Source organism: Sciurus vulgaris, assembly GCF_902686455.1.
Source record: "Sciurus vulgaris genome assembly, chromosome: 4".
Classification (NCBI taxonomy): domain Eukaryota; kingdom Metazoa; phylum Chordata; class Mammalia; order Rodentia; family Sciuridae; genus Sciurus; species Sciurus vulgaris.
In genome coordinates, this window is record NC_136464.1 from 38531729 (window position 1) to 38552384 (window position 20656).

Genomic DNA, 20656 nt, shown 5'->3' on the forward strand with positions numbered 1-20656 from the left:
TTTTATTTACAACATATGGAAAATTAACTCGAAACACTCCAATGACCTTTTATGACTGTAGAAAAAATAAAGACTATTATAGGAGTTGGTAATCCCCAGGAAGATCAATACTGGCAGCCAACACAGACATTTCCCTTACTATGTGCAAACACCCTTTTAAGTACTTTCTTTACGGTGACTTGTTTATTCCTAAGGATCACCTTATGCAGAGGGCACACTTATGTTTCAGGTTGGGTTCCCTGGGAAACTGGGTCCAAGCAGGAGTTTAGCATGCAGGATGTTTATTAGTGGTCTTGGGATCAACACATAGGGAAGGAAGGAGGAGAAAGCAGGATTGGGCAGAGAGCCAGAGCCCACTGCATGTGGAGCCATGCAGCTGGAGAGGCCCTGCTAGCTGGCCTACATTGTAACCACACAGGCAGGCCTTCCTTCATGCACCCTGTTGATCACTCAGGTGACTGCCCCTGGAATAAGATGTGATCTTAGGAGAGATGATTTCCTTAGCCAAGGCAATCCCCCCAAAAGAGCTAATAGCTGAGAAGAGGAGTCTGAAAAGGAGGGTTGTGGGGCACATCCCTATTTTATATAACATATAACTGAAGTTATAGAACTTGAACAAAGTAATACAACTAGCTAAGTAGTGGAGGTAAGATCAGAGCACAGGCCATTGATATGGTTCCAGAACCACAGCCTTGGCCAGTATCTCTAGTCTCTGCAATGACTGCCCTCCTAGCTGCCTCAGATTCCCTCTGCATTGTTCCTTTAAAGAAGAAATGATCACTTTATCTTTTCCTACATGCACATTTGGTCAGAGTCCCCTTTCTAAACTTGAAGGACAGCTGCATGATTTCACTTGTTTTTCTCCTAAAAAACATTGTGTTTTTATGGGCTGTGACAATTGTAAAAAGGTTCACTCATGGATGCCCATCATTGTTCATGCTCAGGAACAAATTTAATACACCACTTTTACTTGTGAATTCCACAACTACTTGTTTTCAAGACGGAGGCATTTGTCCTATTTATTAGTCTCATCTCAATAACTTTTCCAGGTGAGATAGGCCCCCTGTCTTTATTTGAATAATTGAAGTATCCAGTTGGCTTAACATTTTTTGAATGTTCCAAAACTTACTTCATTATCTTTTTAAAAATGTAAGCACAAAAAACCTCTCTATGCATTTACATATTTATTACATAACCATTGCAAAAAGATGAAATAATGAAAGTCTAAAAAATGCCTTGAATTTAAAATGTTCAGAATTCTTGTGTCCCTCTCTGCAAAACTCCCTGTTCTTTAATAATGCTTCCCTGATAAATAGCACCCAAATCCATCCAAGTTGGACAAGAAAACAAGGAATTATCTTCACACCTGTAGACAATCCATCTGCAAAATTTTGTCAGCTCTACCTCCAACAAACTATTATCCAGAATCATTCACTGCTTTCAAACGTCACTGACTACCCTAATCAAGCGACCATCCCTCCTTGAGACTACTACAAAAACCTCCCAACAGGGCTCCCTTCTGCCACTCTTGTCCTCCTATCAGGCATTTTTCACCAAAAATGAAATGACATTTTAAAGAAAACCAGTTGCATCATGTCCCACCTCTCTTAAGCCCATCCAGTTGCTTCCTTTTGTACATAAAATACAAATTCCTCATGCCATCCTTCCTGTTTTAGACAATGCCTACTGCTCTAGGCTGACCTAGTAACATGTCATCCAGACACACTTCATCCTTGCTTCTGCTCCAGGGTCTTAGCTTTGCTTTTCCTTGCCTAAAAAATCTTCATAAACTTGACTCATGTTTCATTCAAATAACACTCCCTCAAAGACCACCTAAAGTAGCTCACCCCATCTGTTCCTACTCCCTTATCTTGTTTTATTTTCTACATAGTATTTAGCACCACCTGAAATTGTCCGGTATGTTTTCTATCTACTTTATATGAGAAATAGAGTCCATCAGAGCAAGGAAAAAATTATAAATGTGAGCTGGGTGCAGTGCTGTACACCTAAAATCCCAGAAATTGAGAAAGCTGAAGCAGGAGGATTGAAAGTTAAAAGCTAACCTGGACAACTTAGCAAGACCCTATCTCAAAATAAAAATAAAAGGGAGAAAGGCTGGGGGTGTTGTTCAGTGGTAGAATGCCCTGGGTTAAATCTCTCTCTCTCTCTCTCACACACACACACACACACACACACACACACACACACACACACACACACACATATACTTATAAAAGTGATTGTATACTTAGTCTAACTTGTTTTTAGAACTTTTTATTTTGAAATAATTTTAGATTTATTAAAACAGTACACAGGATTCCCATTTAATCCTTTACCCAGCTTCCCCAAATGTTAATAAGCTAATTTATTGATAAGACAGTTACTGAAACCAGAAAATAAACACTGACTTAATGCTTTACACTATTAACTAGTTTAAAGATCTTGTTCAAAATTTGCCAACCTTTTCACTAATGTCCTTTTATGATTCTAAAACCCAAAGATTCCACATTTCATTTAATAGTGTTTTCTGGGTTTCTTCCAATCTGTAAAAGTTCTTCAATCTTTCTCTCTTTCATAATCATGACATTTTTGAGAATACTGGTCAGTTTACTAGCAGAATGTCTTAGAATTTGAATTACCCTGATATTTCCTCATGAATAGACAGAGATTATATATTTGTGGCAAGAATATCACAGATATGATGTTGCTTGGTCAAACTTTTACATTGAAAAAAATTAAGGTAAAAATTTCAGTGTGATCAAGTCTAGATAACAAATAGTATAAACTATATTTTTAAAACATTACTATGGAATTCCCAACATTGTACTATTTTTACCAGTATTATATATTTATGCATGCACACACAATTGAATACATGTATATCTAACTCTCCTACTCTTTCTCTGTAAGGGACTTGGTCAGGAGTATCCAAATTTCATTTCATATTATCTTCATCCTTTTCCTTCAAGTTTCTGCTAAGATGACAGTTGAATGCTGTGCTATCCTGCCATATCAGTTGCCTATATTCACACACACACCTAGTGCTGCAAATAATTCCCCTGGTAACTTAAAACAATAAACGTCTAATTAGTTCATGAATTTGAAGGTTGATAATTAGGTTTGAATGGATAGTTTTTCTGGTCATCATTGAGCTCATTCACATGTCTGAGAATTGGCTGGTTGTTGACTCCTCTGGGGTGACTTCAGATGGAATGAATGACAAGAATCTTCTCTGTATCACATAGCTCTCATTCTCTATCAGCTAATCCAGGCAGGTTCTCGTGGCAATGGCAGAGGAGCAAAAGTGAAGTGGAAACATGCATGGACTCTTGAGTCCCAGGCTCAAGTCACCAAGGCACTGAGTCCTGGGCTCAAGTTCCAGGCATCAAGTCACTTTGCTGCACCCTCCTGAACAAAGCAAGTCACAAGATAAATCTAGATTCAATGGATGGGGAAATGACTCTCTCTATGAGAGGAAATGGAAAGTCACGTGGAAAAGGGTGTAGGTACAGAGAGGTGTGAAGAATCTGGGCCATTCACACCCTCATGAATCCTACATCCATTGTGTTTTTCTAACAACTTTGTAGAGATACAATTCACACATTGTACAATTCACCTGCTTAAAGTGTATATAGTTCAATGATTTTTACCCCATTCACACGATTGTGCATTGATCACCACAACCACTTTTAGAATATTTTCATCACCCTCAAAAGAAGCCCTATATCCATTTTTGGTTATTCCCATTTCCCTTCCAAATCTCCACTCCAAGGCAGTCACCAATCTACTTTCTGTCTTATGGTTTTACCTCTTCTGGACATTTAAAGTAAGTGAAATCATACAAGATCTGGTCCTTTATGTCGGGCTTCTTTCACTTAGCAAGTTTTCAAGGTTCATCCTTGTCACATGTATCAATATTTCATTCTTTTTTTTTTTTGTTGTTGTTTAATTTCCAAATACTCTTTCATTGTAGTGATATAACACATTTTATTAATCCACTCATTAGTTGAAGGACATTTGTGTTGTTTTCACTTTCTGGCTCTTATGAATAATGCTGCTATGGATGTTCATGTACAAGTTTTTGTGTGGACATATGTTTTCATTTCTCTTGACTACATGTTTAGAAGTAGAATTGTTGGCTCATATGGTAACTCTATGTTTAACGTTGAGGAATTGCCAAATTGTTTTCCCAAAATTACTGCACTATTTTAGATTGTCACCAGAACCATATGAGGGTTCCAATTTCTTCACAGTCTTTTTAATACTTGTTCTTGTCTCTCTTTTGGATTATAACTTAGCTAGTGGGTGCAGAGTGGCAACTTATTGAAGTTTTGATTTACTTTCCCTGATGGCTAATGATGTTGAGCATCTAATTCTATGCTAATTGGCCATTATTACATATCCTTTGGAATATATACCATTTTAAATTTGTTGTCTTTTAATTATTGAGTTGTAAGAGTTTCTTAATATATTCTAGAGATAAGCCTTTCACTAAGTAAATGATATGCAAATATTTTCTCCCATTGTGTTAAATGAAGTGTCTAAAGAAGCATAATGGTTTTTAATTTTGATGAAATCCAATTTTAAAAAAATTTAGACACTTGAGTTTTTAGTATCATATCTAATAAGGCTTTGTCTACTCTAGAGTATCAAACAATTTACACCTTTATTTTCTTCTGAGTTTCTTCTCTTTAATTTTAGGTCTTTGATTCATTTCACATTGATTTTGGTATGTGTCGTGGTCTAATTCATTCTTGGTCATATGGCTATCTGGTGATTAGCGCTATTGAAAAGATTGTTCTTTCTCCCATCAAAATGTCTTGAGTACCTTTATCAAAAGTTAGCTTGACTCTAAATGTAAGGACTTATTTCTTGACTCTTAATTCTATCCCATTGATCTATATGTCTATCCTTCTGCCTGCACCACACTGTATTGATTACAGTAGTGAGTTCTGAAATTGGGAAGCATCTGCTGTGATTTTTATACTTGGTTGTCTCTTATTTTTTCCCGATTATCTTCCTATTCATTCTTCAAAAATTCACTCAACTCAGACATCTCTAAGAAGCCTTTTCTAGCTCCCATGGTGGAATTAATCTTTAATCTTTTACTTCTCTGTATAGCCTTATATATTTGGGGCTTGAATATTTTTCTATTATAAGACAATTTATTTTTATTGGAAGCAAAGTTTACATCTTATTCATTTTGACATTCCCAGTGCCTAGAACAGAGTCTGGTCCATAGTAAGTGCTCAAGAATTGAATGGACATTAGGTTTTGCCTGCTCAACACTGAGGCTTATCTGTTAACATTTCATAGGCTTCCAGCATAAATCCAAAAGTTTTTTGGTGATATCGGTGCAACTTTCTGCCACTTTACACACCTGATAGTGGTCGGGCAATTGTTCACTTTGACCAGTTACTCCCAGTATGATAAAAACATGCTCTTTTTTTTTGTTTATCAGGGTTTTTATTGAATAGGATGACAAAATGATGAAAATGTGATTTGCTCCATCACTTGCTTAGAGTTTGATATGCACTGTCTCTGCAGGCCTCTTTTCTGTGTAGAAATTAGAACAACAGACACATTTACTCTTACAGGTGCTGTGCATGTGTTACCATGAAAGCTTTCTTATCAAGACCAAATGAAATACTTTCAGACAGCCTTTTGTTAAGCTGAGACCAATCTATCCATGCCTCTTCAAACGACCAGCTTTGTAGGTCCAGAGACTGTGTGCTCTTCCTTTTTCAGCACCTGCTATAGCTGCATATGTATCTAATGACAACCTGAATGGAACAGAAGAGCTAAAAAACCATTTTCTCTTTTATTATTAAATAATTTAGAGTGAATTAAGGAGTGAAATGCAAGCGAAAGCCATTTGACTCAACGCTGATGAGCTTCATAATGCTGATGTTTACATATGATAGTAGAGCCTCAAGGTCAAAAATGGTTTTTTTGGCCTTTTAGGAGTTCTTAAAAGTTTTGATAATACCTACTTTAAAGATAGAAGAATGTTGGGCACAGTGGTGCATGCCTGTAATCCCAGTGACTCAGGAGGCTGAGGCAGGAGGATTGGGAGTTCAAAGCCAGCCTTAGCAACTTAGTGAGGCTCTAAGCAACTCAGTGAGACCCTGTCTCTAAATAAAATATAAAAAGGACTGGGGATGTGGCTCAGTGGTTAAGTGTCCCTGAGTTCAATTCCTGGTATCAAAAAAAAAAAAAAAAAAAAAAGATAGAAGATTATCAAGTTTTTCCTCGTGGTTATGTGTCATATGTATGTTGAAATCATATTTTGGTGTGGTAAGTTTTGCTTTTTGTCACTAACTACCTGTAGGAATTTAAGCAAGTTGATTCACCCATTCAAATTTCCTTATAATTTGTAGTTCTATATAGGTGTTAAATTTACAGCTATATGCATCAATTTTATACATTTGTTCTTGGAGAGAGTATGTAGCTTTACATTTTTATAAACATCATATACATTTACAAAAAGTGACTTTTTCAAAACAGGAATAAAGATTTATATATGTGATAAATATGAATTCCATTATGACTACACTTTCTTTTAAGAAGATCTTTTGAGAAAATTGGCATATTGGTTATTACTGTGCTTAACAATATTATTATAAATGTATGGTTTAATACAACACCTACTGACTTTCTCACGGTTTCTGTGGGTCAGGAGTCCAGGCACAGCTTAGTTTCTTCAGGTATCAAAGGTTGCAATTAACGTGTTGTCTGGGGCTGCTGCCTTACTTGAGGTTCAGTGGAGCAGGATCTGCTTCCAGGCTCATGTGATTGTTGGCAACTTTCAGTCCCTTGCAGACAGTGGTATGGAGGGCCTTGGTTTCATACTGGCTATTAACCAGAGGCTGCTTTCATTGCTTGCACTGAGTCCTCTTCATAGGCTGGCTTACAACATGGCAGCTTACTCTTTCAAAGAAACCCAAGGAGAGAGTCTTCTAGCAAAATGGGTTATAGTATTGTGTAATGCAATCATGGACATATTTTCCTGTACGTCCTGACACATTTATGATGTACACAGAAGTAAGTCACAGGTTCCCTACTTGAGGGGAGGAAATCCTTGAGGGGTTGGAATCATAGGGTCTACCCTAGAGTCTCTCTGCCACAATTAGAAAACTACAAAATGTATGTGAGTAGTAGAACGGGGTGAAATTCTAGGAGGCATGCCCACCCCTAAACATATACATGCATAAACTATGTAATAGAGTAAGCATCTTGCTTCTCTATTGTTCTCCATTTCAAGAAATGCTTCCATCCATAGCTCTGTCCTCAAACCTAAGAAGTATCTATGACACTTTGTTCTCTCTAGCCATCTCACCCACAATGCAGACCACTGATAGGATAACAAAGAGAACCCTTCTCTCTGTTTCCACTGTTTCCTCATCATTCCCAGTCAACACTGACTATCCCCCTGATGTCGTTGGACTGCAACTCCTGGATTCCACTCTTGCCTTCCTTTATGATCCACTCTCCACACAGCAGTGGGAGTGTTTTTCTTAAAATGTGAGTCAAATTATGTTGTTCTCCTGCTTCAGATCTTCCATTGGTTCCCAATTGAATGTACCTACAGTCACAACTCATTTATCTGATCTATAGGATTCCATATAAAATGACACCTGCCCATTTTCTAACCTTATTTATTATAAAAAATTCTGAATACAAAATTACATTTTTGTTATGTTATAAAGATTTTTTATAAAGTATTAACTAATTTAACAAAGAATTCAGTCGTGCCAATTAACACTTGAAAATGTGAATTTTAATGAAGTCAAGCATTTGAGGCAAATTTTTTTTAATGCAAGAAAAATTACTTAGGAATTGTGGCTTTGTGGATGGTCTGTTGAACCTTCAGTCAGATAATTTGATCCAATATGAGATATCCTAAATTGGATGAAGTTTTGAAATAATTTAAAATCCTCAGTTAAACTACAAATACATGTTGAAGCACAAATAAGAGAACAGATTTATCTACAGAGTGGTGAGTTTTACTACTTTTTGGAGGAAAACAAGAAAAAATTATGTGCGATTTATTAGTTGAGCTTAATTATATTTGAAGATATAAATCACATCTCAAATGAGACGTACACATTTACACAATATTATTTTATTTCTTATGAGCCCAAACCAAAAACAGTCACTTTTCAGTGACCTAGGTCCAAATTCTTAATTTATTATGGACTACCCAAACCACCTGAGCGTGTGAACCCACATGAGCTGCAGTGGCAGGCACAGCCTCCAACATGGATCGACTGGAACTGAATCTGAACTCCACAGCTTGTAGCTAGACGACCTTATTCAATATGATCAAACTGATCGAGCTTCAGTTTCCTCACAGTTAAACAGAGGTAACAATAACCAACTCTCAGAGTTGTTTTTAAGATTAAATGAGACAACTTGCTTAATAGTTTATTGTAGGAGCTTAGTATATGTTATTTATCTCCTTTTCAGTTACTTCTTAGCTAATCAATCAAAAGCACCCTAAATGTATCTGCTTTTATTTCTACTATAACAGACATAGGACAGCTTAGGTAGAATTAAGAATTACAAATAAATATCATAAAGGTGTACATTTTAAGACTGTGTAACAGAAGAGGAATAAGACAGAAGCCATACATGAGATAACGATTTCAGGAGGAAGTGGTAAGTCACAAAAAATGCTGCAAAGATATAGGAAAGACCAAAGTGCTGTTCCTATTCATACAAACCACTAATTTTGGTGGCAGAAGCAATCAATAGGAGGCAAAAACAGAGTGTTCTTTCTTACTCTATTATAGTCATTCACACAATACTTCACACAGAGCCCTTCTGTGACCAGTTGTGCGGGGATTTCCTCCCTCGCACCAAGTAATTCTGCAACAGACAATGCTTATTTTATCTACCTGACTACAATATCAGATCCCACAGGTTGAGGGCTCATTCCCACAAAACTGTCCCACCCCCATCAGATGCCAATCACAAGTCCCAGGTTGTGACTCAGGTGTTTGACTGACCAGCCAAAAGTTGGGGTTCCCATGACTCTCTCCTTGGGTTTCAGTTAGTTCACTAGAGTGACTCACAAAACGGGGAAACATTTTATGTTAATCCATTTAATTTGAAGACTACTACAAAGGCTACAGATGAACAGCCAGATGGAAAAGATGATTAGGGCAAGACAGAGCTTCCATGTTATCTCCAGGTGAGATGTCCTCTCTAGGAGTCTCCATTTGCTCGGCTATCTGGAAACCCATCTGAACTGTCCTTTGTCTTTTGTGTTTTCACAGAGACTTCAGTACATACGTGTGATTGATTAAATTGTTGGCTATTGGGGATCAACTTGAACTTCAGTGTCTTTATCCTCCTTTGAGTTTGGAGGGTGGGGTTGATGGTTCCAAACCTCTAATCCTGCCTTGGTCTTTCTGGTGACCAGCTCCCTTCCTGAAGCTATCTAGGAGTCCTCTCCTCAGTCATCAGTTACCTTATTAGCATATGGAAGACGGTCTTATCACTCCAGAGATGCCAAATGTTTTAGGAGGTGTATGTCAGAAAATAGGAATGAAGACTAAATACACATTTCACAGTGTCACAAATGTGGAAGGAATTTGTGCTTTTTTTGTGAGTAGGTAAGTCATGGGAAATGACAGGACACTTTCTGGTAAGTGATGTTGTCCTGATCTGTTTCTGCTGCTATAACAAAATGCCACATACTGGGCAATTTACACACAATAGAAATGTATTCGTCACAACCCTGGAGACAGAGAACTCCCAGATCAAGGTGCCAGCAGATTCAGTATCTGGTGAAGGCTCACTCTTGGCCTCCAAGATGGCATCTGGCTGTTGTCTTCACATGACAGAAGAAATGGACAGTGTATCCTCACAAGGTGAAAGAGAGAGAGAGAAGGGCCATACAGTTCACTGAAGCCTGGTTCTAAGAGCTTTAATCCTATTCATGAGCGTAGGATTAATCCTTCATGGCCTAATCACTTTCCAGACTTTACCCCAATACCATCACTTGAGGTCTAAGTTGCAATACAAGAATTTTGGAGGAACACATATATTCACACCACAGCATATATTTATTTATTGATTAGTCTGTGGCACTTATCTCCTTCTCAATATTTTGAATAAATGAATATTATTTTGAAATAGAAATCTGTGCTGCTGAGGGACTTTAAGAAAAATTAATTTTCAAGTCTTGAATGCAGTGCAAATTATTTACTTATATTTCTCATCAGAAGTAGTTGTTTCATCAGATGAGTACTCTTTCACTATTATTCTTAGAGCAATAGGGCTTCTTGATTTTTTTCTGGTTGCTTATGGGAGAAAAGATTGCAGTTATTTGCAAATAAAAGAAAATTCTTTAATGACTTCTCACTTTGAGATGCTGTTAGATTGTGTTAGGAAGAATGTAGGCAGAATCTTGTGTTTATAAATTTTACATAATCTTAGTGGTTTTTATATTATCATAGATCCCAAAATATCATTGTACAAGTTTTATTATGGAGAAGCACTGTTTCATACCCCACTCTTTAACTTCTGCCTGATATGGTTAATTACTTACCAAAACAACCTCAGTAAAAATATTAACTCACTTTTTTTTTTTTTTAATCCCAAAAGCAACAACTAAATCCTTGGTCAAGCAAGGAGAGACACTCAGATTCTCCATTCATTTGGATTTTATTAATGGGTAGGGCAACCAACTGTTGTACTTTGCTCAGCACTGCCATCCTGTATTTGGCACTGAAGGATTTTGTGCTAAAAGTCTTAGGGAGCTCCTCAGTCCCAGGCAAACCATGGCAGATGGTCACCCTATCAGTTTGTTTAGGAAAAAATATTTATTGAGTACCTTCTCCTTCCCAAGCATTAGAGTTACAGTGGTGAGTGAAACAGACATTTCTCCTGCCTCCATGGGACTTAGAAACATGCAACTAGTCCATCCACACCCCCTGGAAATATAACCAAGATGAGTAAATAGGTCATCAGTAGACAGGGCTTTGAATGTGGTGCTAATTATTTTAAAATGTGTTGTTTTCTAATTGGTAACTGCTGGTATTAAGGGAGAGGATATTGATTTCAACGTGTTGGTTTTATGTCCTACTCACATATTTAAATCTTTTAACCTTATAGCAATTTCAGATGCTCTTGGATTTTTCTATATTACACAATCATATTGTCTATGAATTTCAATTTTTTATATCTTATTTTTCTTATCTTATTACAATGACTAGGAATTTTAGAATGTTACTGAATAGAAGCAGTGATAGTAGATATTCTAATTTTATTCCTCACTTTAAAGGGCAAAATTCTAAATTTTATCATTAACTATAATATTTGATGTGAGTTTTTAGGGGAAGATAACATTGTAAGATTACAATTTCCTTTTGTTTTCTCTTGCTGTTCATTAAAAGTTTATATTAGAAATAGTTTTTTAATTTTAATTTAATTTAACTTTTTATTTTTGGTTTTAGGGATGGAATCCAGGGGTGCATAACCTCTGGGCTACATTCTCAGCTGCTTTTTTTTAATGTTTTATTTTGAGACAAGTTCTCACTAAGTTGCTGAGGCTAGCCTCGAACTTGTGATCCTTATATTTTATGCATGGTTTTTGTGTGTTTGTTAAAAGATAATCTAAACTATTCTTTTTCAAGCTGTCCTTTTCCAGTAAATTCCATATATCACATAGCTGTTGATGTATTAAATAGAAAGCTTCAAAACCTAGTTGCTTGAAGTATGTTCAGTATTTCATGTAATTCTGTGTTAGCTGTGGGCGTTTCTTCTGGTTTGAGATCAGTCAGGTGTCAATGTGGCTGGGGCCCTGAGATAGCAGCACTGATAGGCCTGGTTCATGTTGGGATGGTGGAATGGTTCATTAGACAACCTTAGTTGAGAACCACCTCCATGTGTTTTCTAAACCTCCACTAGGCTAGCTTGAATTGTAGCATTCTCACATGGTGGTCTCAGGGTTCCCAAAAGCAGCCAGAAAAAATAAGCCCACGTATATAAATGCTTTTCAAGTCTTTGCTTGTCTCATTGGCTGAAACAAGCTGCATGGCCAAGATTAAAGACACGTGAATGGATGACTAAAGCATGGGAATGATGGTGGCCTTTTTTTTGGCGGGGGACAGGGTACCAGGGATTGACCCAGAGGCACTAGGCCACTAAGCCACATTCCCAGCCCTATTATGTATTTTTTATTTAGAGACAGGGTCTCAACTAAGTTGCTTGGTGCCTCGCTGTTGCTAAGGCTGGCTTTGAATGCACAATCCTCATGCCTCAGCCTCCAAGCCGATGGTGGCCCATTTTGCAAATAATCTGCAATGCCTGAACTCTTTCTTGATTCTAGGGCTTCCAAAGTCAAGGAAAAGAAAATTGCTATGGTCACATTCTATCACTATAGACTGGCTCCTAGACTGAATTGAAACCTCTGTAAGCAACCTGCTATTATGGAAAGTGATGGGAAAGTCATACTAAAGACATGCGGATGGAAGTTTGAAAGACAATGAATGCACTGAAGCACTTGTCCATTTGTCCTTCCTTGCATCCTTCCTTCCTCACTGCTTTTCTCCCTTCCTCCCTTTCTCTCTCCTTCCAGTCTACTAGATAACTATTATGTGCTAGGCACTGTGCTAGGAATTAAAGATACAACAAAAATACATAATATCGGTTGAGGATAAAATAGTATACATATTTTTGGACAAATAAAAGAACAGAGAACTATCAGGCTACAAAAAGCTTTTGATGTATTATGGGGATGAACAAATAGAAAAAGGTGAAACATTGTATGTGAAAAGCAGCATGATTAGTAAGAATTTTTAGATCTTGTTTCAGTATTATGTATAAAAAATGTGCATATACATAATTTGCCATTCAAGATGTTCATTGTGTAATGTCTTAAAAAAGGAAAAAAAAATGGAAATAATGTAAATATTTCTGAGTAGGGGAATGATTATATAAGTTCTGATATATGCAGATTATGGAATATTATGAGTCTAATGAAAAGGAAAAAGTAGAATTTTATGAATTGATATGTTAATGTATTATTGGAAAGAGAAGTTTTAAAATAATTAGCATAGTATAATATTATCTTGTTTAAAAAAATCCATGTATGAGTATGAGTGTTTAAATATAGAGAGAACTTTCTCAGTGATGGCAGCAAGAGCAGCAGAGCCCAACCCCAAAGGCTCTTGCAGGCATGGTCACAGTCTGGGTGCGCAGTGGGGTTCCAAGCAGATTGACATCAATTAAAGTGCCCATCAGAAAGGAGCATGCTGGGAAATACAGGGTGTCAAATATAACCTCTCGAGGTGGATGGATTCCAACATCTTGGCTCGTTACCTGAGTCTTTTAACTGCCAAGACTGGGATAGCTCAGGGAAACAAGGGCAGCACAATAAGGGTGATGGAGAACCTCAAGAATGTAGCTCTTGTACCAGGAATTCCTGCTGCCCTTCCTGAGCTCCCAAAGCATGATTTGTGCCAATTTGAATAGTTCATTCTAGACTCTACCTTCCTCATTAGATTGAGCTCCTGGAAGTCAGAAGCCATGGTGTGCTCAGTCCTTGTATTGTCTTCCACAACTGCACCCTCAACAGCATTTATCCCAGTGACAAGTGTTTATTGCCAGTGATGAAACTGTGTTGATATGTTACAATAAGAGGAGAGCTACACAACTTAGATCAACTGTTAAGAACCAGGTACTTCTCCCCAAATAAGGAGTTATACATTTGGTAGCAATTCTTTTGGATGAGGACCCACTATAGAAATAAGGAGTTAGGGGTCATACAAATTGTTTTAGAAAAGTTAGACTTTAAATCCACAAGCAAATAATCATATTCCATTTTGTCTTGAGTGATGATCAGGAATAGCTACAGAAAGTAGTTGTGGGTGAATTGTTACCTAACAGTGGTCACATAGTTGAATTTAGAATCTAGAGGGAGAGTAAAATAAGGGGGAAAACATTAAGATGCCTAATTTAAAAAAGGAAATAAGACTAAACTGGTAGGTTGAAATAAATACCTGTAGCTAAAACAAATAATACAGAAGGGATCCAAAGATTATAAAAATTCATTGGTGAGAAATGAATATCACCAATTTTAATAATTAGATGTTGGAGGAAAAATTGTATGTTGTATACTAGATCAATAGAAGAAGCCCTTGGAGGTCAGAAGGTTCAAGGGAAAAGGGAGAGCTTACATGAATGACAGAAACAGTAACGTGTATAACTAACTTCTCTCAGATCAAATTTATGTGACAAATTAGGCAGGAATTATAAGATCACATGGAATAGGGAATGCTATTTTAGCATGAAGCATCTCTGGGTAATTAGGGCCCTGTTGAATAAGTCACTTGAGTTGCAAGGATATTGAATTATTTGGGGAAATTGTCCTGTAAGGAGAAATCATGCTTTAAAAAATCCCTTACAAATCCTCAAGGGGTTACATGTTTTCACAGAGAAGGAGAACTATGAATGTAGGGGATTTTGACAACCATCAGTCTTTGTCTAGATCATGCCACTGACAATCTGATGGGGAAGTTTTGTGAAACCAAGGGCAATGTGTGGTTAAGGGCAGAAGATTGTCTTTGAGACAGGTTTTCTATTTAAGAGTAATAAATACAGAGGGCAGTCCTTCTCAAGATGTTTATGAATGATCTGGAAAGGCAGAATCTCCGTGTTTTCAAATAACACTCAGCGCCTCTGTCAAGTGAAACACAGGACCTTTCTTTAATCAAGCCATGTGGACCACTGTTATCATGCTACAGGAGCTTCAGGGTAGGCAACAGTGAGAGAGGCACATGGGCAAAATAATCTGGTTCTACTTTATAGAGTTTATCCTTTCAAGATTTTATTCCCTACCAGTAAGTACAATCAAAGAAGGAGACCTATAAGTTGAGTTGTGGTTCTCAAACTTTTTGGTTCTAGGGCCCAAAAATTAAAATTTGTTGAGACTCCGAAGAGTCATATATGGGTTAATTTAAAATTACAACCAATCTATGATATATGTTAGTGTAAATATGACAATTCTAATTAGCTATATTTTCCAAATGAAAAAAATGACAAGAATAGCATTGTCTTATATTCTTGTAAATTTCTGTCATGCATGAGAGTAGAAAAGAGTTGGACGATTATATTTTTCTGCATTCAAGTTGTTGAAGTGCTGTTTTAATTGAAGTTTATGAAGAAATTCTGGTCTCACATGGATAGGTAGTTGGAAGAAGCATATATTTTCAGTCTTTTTTGATAACTTCAGATATTCTTCTTTGAGACCATACCTAAACTCAGCAAGTGGTAGATTTTAGAGGTTAGTTGTAATGGGGAATCTGAAACCATATTAATGTTCATGTTCTATTAAAAATGCTCTGGCTTATCTTCCAATTTGAATAATTAATAATTTTTAAACATGTGCATAATTTTTGTAACATAGTGAATTATTCATTTGTAAATTACTGTTCCAGTCATTCTGTAGACATTCTTAAGGTTGATATCTTTCATTCTATAATATAAACTACGTAGTTGTTAATATCACCATGGATCTCATCAGAAAAGTCTACAGGCATTTAGAAGCTGTTCAGTTTTCAGAGTCATACAAGGTTTCTAAACTTCTAAATTTTGCCTGAAAACTAGAATTTTATCATTGGCAACAAATACTGTCAGTTTTAGTTCTTTGAAATGATAGGCTCACTTCATTAATTTTGGGGAAAATATCTGCCAATTCCTATACCCGAAACTTGTCTGTCAATCATTCTCAAATAAAACTGGTGTTCCATGCAAAAAAGCAATGAGTGTAACTCACAATTCAATTGCAGGTGTGATTTTCCTCAAGACAAGCTTTATATCTATAATGCAGCAGAAATGATTTATGTATGGCTCTCATTTTGTCACCCAGAATACTAAAAAGATATGTTCATAAGGGTCACAACTTAATATAATTGATATTTTTTACAGCTTCATCAAGGACTTTTAAATGAAATTGACTTGTTTTTCTTTTTTTAACTGAATGTATGGTGGTGAAGAATACAGTGCCCACTCATGCTAAGGAGCCAGCAGTGTGACCCACCATTGCTCTTGTACTGTCAGTGCTAATACAGCGAAGTGATGATTACAAATGATTTTTTTAGTGGGTCTCAAGACCCTTAAGAGTTGTGGGTCACACTTTGATGCCTGCAGTAGATACATTACTTCACCTAAGATAGGGGTAAGAAAAGCACAGTCTCATCAACCTCGTTTAGGAAACTTAAAAGTCTTTCATAAAAAAAATGAAATATCTGCTTCTCTAAATACATGACTCTTCTCTAACTGAAATACCTTTCTTTGCACATAGAAAGATTATTTGGAGAAGATAACTATAATTATTCAGTGTTGGAGAAATCACCTGTAAGAGAAGAAAGACTAGAATAATTAGGATCTTCCTTTGGAAAGAGAGGGAGTTAAATGTTTAAAAGTCACGATTTCATTGGATTGGTATTTATCAAGCACCTGTAGAGTTCTACGTGTTATATAAGGAGGTGTGTATCTGGGTCCCTGCTCTCATAGAACTGGAATATGGTTGGCAAGGCAGGGTATAAAACCATGTAAGAGAAATGAGAATTCAAGAATCAGTGGAGACACAAGATGACATCATCAGAATGTGCGGCACGCGACACGTGATCCGTTGCCAAATGCGTGATGCAGTTAACCAGGCTCTGCAGTCTTGGGTGCATCTCGTCAGTCCCAGCCTTGAGATGGACCTGCTGTCCTGCCATCAAGACTCTGCTTCGACCCTTTGACCCCACCCTATCCTGCCACCAGAGACATTTCAGACCAGCACCACGGAGGCTTTCTCCCAGCAGATGTGGCAGGATAATTTATGGAACTCTTGTATTTGTTTCTGTTCAATTTTCCGTAGTGGAGCCTGGCCTCCAGGTGGTTTGCAGGGCTGTTCTGTGGAAGCTGCCTAAGGGCACGATCTTTTCCTTGCAATTATCGTAATATAAACAATCTGCAGTAACAAGGCATTATCTCAACTTTAATCTGAGAAGACGATGCCATGTGGCTTGAGTGGAAAGAAGAAGCCAAAGAAGGGAAGAGGAAGTGGAGATGCAGACAGTGCTGATGTTGTGAGGCAGGCCTGGGGTGGTGGTGTGGTGGGAGCCAGAGAGGCAACATGTGGGCCCCCCAGGGAGGGGCCTTGTGTCTTTTATTGAATCAACATTTATGGACCAATCGCTCTGTCCCAGACACTGAGTGGAGAAAGCCCTGGTTGTGAAGGCTTAGTTGTCACCCTGAGGATCTTTGTCTACTTTTTAAAATCTGTTATCTAAGCTTGTCACTATAGATGTCTTTTCATTCTGAGTCGCTAGAAAGATGACTTTTAATATTCTACATGTCATGGTGCCTATATCTTGTCTTCCACCTAGAAGGCAAACCCTGTAGTTTCTAAAATATCTTAGGCTTATGGGGAGTTGATGAGCTTTTAGAATTAGAGGGAAAGAACCTAAGATTACTCCAAGGTGACTCTGAAGTTTGCTTAGGAAAGTTCAGAAGGACATAGATCCCCTTGTTTCTCACGTTGAACACGTGGGAGAAAATAAACAAAATGTGATTCACAGGTACTTGGCCAAGGGAATGCTTTGAAAGGTCTAAGTCCAGGTATCCCTTTAGGCTGTGGAACAGCAGGAGTGTCAAACCTGACCGAAAGTTTCCGTGGAGGCTTCAGATGGACGCTTGCTTAAGTTGTCCATGGGGTGGTAACGTGTCTTTTTTTTAATATTAAAATCTTTTATTTTTACAGACTGCATTTCGATTCATTGTACACAAATGGGGTACAACTTTTCATTTCTATGATTGTACACAATGAAGATTCATGCCATTCGTGTAATCATACATATATATAGGTTAATACTGTCTGTTTCATTCTATTATCTTTCAGTCCCCACCACTCCCACCCCAATTTTCTCTACACCATCCAAAGTTCCTTCATTCTTCTCTTCCCCATGCCACCCACCCCTCGTTATATATTGTCATGCACTTATCAGAGAAAACATTTGGCCTTTGGTTGTTTGGGCTTGGCCTATTTCACTTTTCATGATATTTTCCAACTTTATCCATTTACCAGCAAATGCCATAATTTTGTTTTTCTTTATGGATGAGTAATATTCCATTGTGTATATATACCACATTTTCTTTATCCAGTCATCTATTGAAGGGCATCTAGGTTGGTTCCACAATCTAGCTATTGTGAATTGAGCTGCTATGAACATTGATGTGGCTGCATCACTGTAGTATGCTGATTTTAAGTCCTTTGTGTATAAACTGAGGAGTGGGATAGCTGGGTCAAATGGTGGGTCCATTCCAAGTTTTCTGAGGAATCTCCATACTGCTTTCCAGAGTGGCTACATCAATTTGCAACTCCACCAGCAATGTATGAGTGTGCCTTTTTCTCCACATCCATCCCAACACTTATTATTGCTTGCGTTCTTGATTACAGCCATTCTAATTAGAGTAAGATGAAATCTTAGGGTGGTTTTAATTTGCATTTCTCTAATTACTAGAGATGATGACCGAAAGTTCCCATGGAGGCTTCAGTTGGATGCTTGTTTAGGTTGTCCACGGGGTGGTAAAATGTCTTATGCCATGCTTCCCTGGGTTTGCTGTGGACTGCAAACAGAACCACCCTAAAGGAGAGAGATGAAAAGGAATAAGGGGCAAGGGGGAGAGCAGGAACAGCTACTGAGACCCAAAGCTGAAAGAGAGGTGGTTTCCCGATGTATGCACAGCTCCAGCTGACTCCAATCTTCCGCCCCCTCCTGCCAACTCTCTGCAGTTTGTGAGTTTGATGACCTGAGCAATGGGGCTGGGTGGCCTCCTTGCTCCATTGCCCAACTCCATCCGCAAACTCCCTTAGTAGTTTGTTTGACCATTCGTAGCTCAACTTGGAATTCTAGGAAGCTGTAGCTTTGTGAGCTTGTAGGGAAATGAGTGGGGCTACTAGAAGCTCGTTTGTATGAGAATCTCTAGCCTAATAAAAAGCAATTTCGCCCCCCTCCAAAGAAGGGAGTTTAAGTGTCCAAATGTGGCTCAAGGACATGGGATTGAGGTCAGAGATGTGGGATCGTTTTGAATATAATTAGAGGCATACTAGGGAAACTTAATTCGGCAAGTATAAAAAGATGAGCCATTAACTGGGAGTGAAGATTTTTACAATATATATTACAAAGACAGTACTGAGGTATTCAAGAATCTTTAAGACTAGATAAAAGGTAGCTATGTGTGGTGGTGCAAGCCTATAATCCCAGATTTGGGAGGTTGAGGCAGGAGGATTGCAGATTTAAGGCCAGCCTCAGCAATTTAGTGAGACCCTGTCTGAAAATAAAGAATAAAAAGGGCTGGGAATATAACTCAATAGTAGGGCTGGGCTCAGTACCTATTACCCACAAAATAAATAAATAAATAAATAAATAAATAAATAAATAAATAAATAAATAAATAAATAAATAAAAATAAAGGACAACTCAATCAAGTTGGACAAAAGAATAATAGATAAACAAGCATGATCAATAAATCTGTTGCCAAAAGCTTGGTCCTTATCCCCAATGCCAATCCAATAATGAGGACATGGTTTTGAGAAAAAAGTAAAAGAGGGTTTATTGCTTTGCTCGCAGAGGCGAAACAAGGGACTCCTGTCCCAGAGTCTGTGATTCTGCCCATCAGCAAGAACAGGGGGCTTTTAAAGACCTGATTAAAGGCTACATTTGATGTGTTGTGTGTTGGAACTGTAATTCACTTGCTAATCTGGGAGATAGTCATTTCTGTGATCTTCTGGTACCGTCCCCAACATCTGGATTACTTCCTGCCTGTGGTGGGTGTTTGCTCAAAGACAGCTAAATCTGCCTAAAATGGGGAAGCAAGGTAATCCTATTTCCCCTGAGATTAGGGAAGGGGAAAGATTAGGGAGGAACAGGGAGAGAGGAAGAGAAAGAAACATGTCCATTCTAAAAATTAGTTGCAGTGGCAGAGCAGCGAGGGCTATATTCAAAGCATAAAGTGGACCACTGTTGTAAGCCTATGGAAACCTTCTCAACCCCACTATTGACTTAAAAGTCCAATAAAACCTAATGAGATACTAATTAATGATCATTTAATTGAAAAAAATTAACTTTAAAAGGTCACATGTTAGCTCTGATGTGGAGCAATCAGAGCTTTCACATGCTCCTGGAAAGGGGAAGAGTTTGGTATTACCTAGCAAAGCAACACTGTACACCACAACCCAGGGGTTCTTACTCTGTACTCTAGATGATCACTTGTATATGCATATACAAGTGACATAAAGAATGCTCATAGCTGCATTGCCCATATTTTTTTTTAATGAAAAAACCTAAAGTCCAATAACAGTAAAATGTATAATTAAATCAAGGTACATTTACACAATGGTAAACTCTGTAAAAGTGAAAATTAAAAAAAAAAAAACTACATCTATTTACATCAACAGAGATAAATCTCAAAAGCAATATTGAATGCTAAAATCAAGTCACAGTGATTTATTTCATGCAAAATTCAACAAACAGGCAAAATTAAGCAATAGTTTAGGCATATACACCACTATGATACAACTATAAAGAACACAGGGGACTAATTAGCATGAAATGCAGTGGGGTGGTTACCACTGAGGTGAGTAGGGGTTGGG